Here is a 2,255-nt window from a genome sequence, read left to right as displayed (position 1 = left end):
TTTTTTTTTTTTTTTTTTTTTTTTTTTTTTTTTTTTACCCACTGAAATTCTTTTACTTAATGAGTAGATATTTTGCATTGGGACATTTAATCAAGATATTAACAAGAGTAGAAGATTGTTGATTTAAGACAAGTTTGAGATCCACTAAAATTAATTGTATGGTTGTCCTTCTGGTGGCTGCAGAGCTTTATACTTTGTTCAAACATCATTAAACATCTTAGCTCTTGAGGTACAACTTTAACATAATATGAGTTTTGCCATTTTACTAACACTGGTATGCTCTGTGCATCCACCATTACACTGGAATTATTTATTCCATTCATATTAATTTTGGTTACAAATCTAACTGATGGAGGGGTTTCTAGTATTTAGGTCCACTTTTTACTTTCAGGCTATATGTTCTGTTTTCATAATTTGTCAAAAGCCAGACTTTGAATCCTGTGGAGACCACCATTTTCTCCTGTAGCTCGACAGACCCTGTTTATTCTTTTTCTATTATGAAGGGCACCATCAACTTTCTTCCTCCTCAGTGTTTGCATGTTGTTAAAATCATTGTATATAAGGTAAAACCTCAAATAATGAGAAGGCTCAAGGTTTAGGCTGTGGATTCCAGTTAACAAAATACGCTGGTTAACTGAGGATTAAAATAGAAAGACTCTTGTTTCACCCTGATTATTGAAAATATTTTTACAAGTGAAGGTTCTGGATAGGTGGGCTCTAGTTAATTGACATTTTATTTTATCTGTCCTTTAGATTAGGTCTAAGACATTGTTTTCCACTTAAAAGGTCAGACCTTAACAACTGCAGGAAAGGCATGTGGGTTGTGAATATTATCTCATTGTGGAAGGAGCTGGATCAAATGACTTTAGGGGATGCCAGTCATTCATTTTTGAGAGTGTAGGTTTCCCGTTAATAAGGCTTTCTTCCCTCAACACTTTGAGTTGCTTCAGAAAGTAATTTCACTGTTGCCATTCTTATAACTTAAATCAGAGTAGACTAGATTCATGACATGATAACTGACAACTCCATATCTCAATGGCTTAGCACTTAAAAGTTTATTTCTTGCTCGCTCAAAGTCCTTTATTACCCAAAGGCAGCTGTTGTCTATGTGAGGACTTAAGAGATCAAAACTGTCAAACTCATAACTCTGCCATCTTCACACAAAGCCTCCAGCATAACCACCAAAGGAAAAGCAAAAGAAGGGAGACTAGCACATAGGCTTTTCATTGCCATGTCTGGGAAGATACCTAGTTACCACTTCTGCAGATACCTGTGCCCAGATCTAGATACAAGGCTCCACCCAACTACAAGGGGCCGGGAAGTATAGTTTAATGTGTTTCCATCAGGGATGGATATGAAAACAGATTTAGTGAGCCCATAGAACCATGTCTTCCATATCGGCCTCTTTAAATGCTATGAGAATAAATAAATGTCTTCTGTTGAGAAGGTCTGAGTCTTTGAAAACTGCAACACTCTACAGAACAAAGGTCAAGGTGTAGTCTTCAGACAACCTTCATAAAGTCATATTTGTGCACCCCAGATCTATGAAACCAGAATCTCTGGGATGGGAGCCCAAGAATCTGTATTTTAACAACCTTGCCAGGTAAGTGTTAAACTTTGAGAAATGCTATACAAGATACTCCTAAAAAAAAAAAGGAGGGGGGTTCTACTGCCAAAGAGTTTTAAAAACCAGTGTTTTGCATTATCCACTTGGTTATTCACAGAATATTCTGATCTATAAAAAACCCCAATCAAGAGTCTTTAGAGGGACTTCCAGTTATGGCAGCATGAAGAGGCTGGCCAAAACTCTCAAAAAACATAGGTAAAACTGGACAGAATTGTCTGAAATGACAATCTTAGGGCACTAAAAATAGAACAAAGACAGACAACAAATTTAGAAGCATTCTTGAAAAAAGTGCTTTTGTTTTCAGCATGAATCTGTTGTAGACTCAGTTGGGAATGAAGAAGGTCTCAAAGACTACCCTTGACCAAGAATTCCCCAACCAAGCCCCAAAACCTGCTCCTTGCTATAAATCTCCACTTGTTCTTGCTGTATTTTGAATTGGGTCTAGTTCCATACTGAGGTCTCTTTTCCTTATTGCAATAGTGCCTGAATAAAGTGTATTTTTGAATGCTGCCTGGCCCCGGTTTCTTTAACAAAGGAATACTCGCAGCTTTACTATCCTGAGACAAAAGACTCAATTAGGGCAAGCAGTGGACCGACCAGAAATTTAACAAGAAAATACTAGAAAAGA

At 37.1% G+C, this 2,255-nt stretch overlaps 1 pseudogene; it reads right to left on the bottom strand.

Annotated features, from left to right (window-relative positions):
* Positions 1 to 150: 150 nt before the first annotated feature.
* On the bottom strand, positions 151 to 454 carry LOC120584429 (ubiquitin-conjugating enzyme E2 variant 2-like; annotated as a pseudogene).
* Positions 455 to 2,255: the final 1,801 nt, after the last annotated feature.

The sequence above is a fragment of the Pteropus medius genome, unplaced genomic scaffold (genome assembly GCF_902729225.1).
Source record: "Pteropus medius unplaced genomic scaffold, Ma_sr-lr_union100, whole genome shotgun sequence".
In the NCBI taxonomy this organism is placed as follows: Eukaryota; Metazoa; Chordata; class Mammalia; order Chiroptera; family Pteropodidae; genus Pteropus; species Pteropus medius.
The sequence above is the reverse complement of the archived record's forward strand: the minus strand, read 5'-3'. Positions and strand labels throughout refer to the sequence as shown.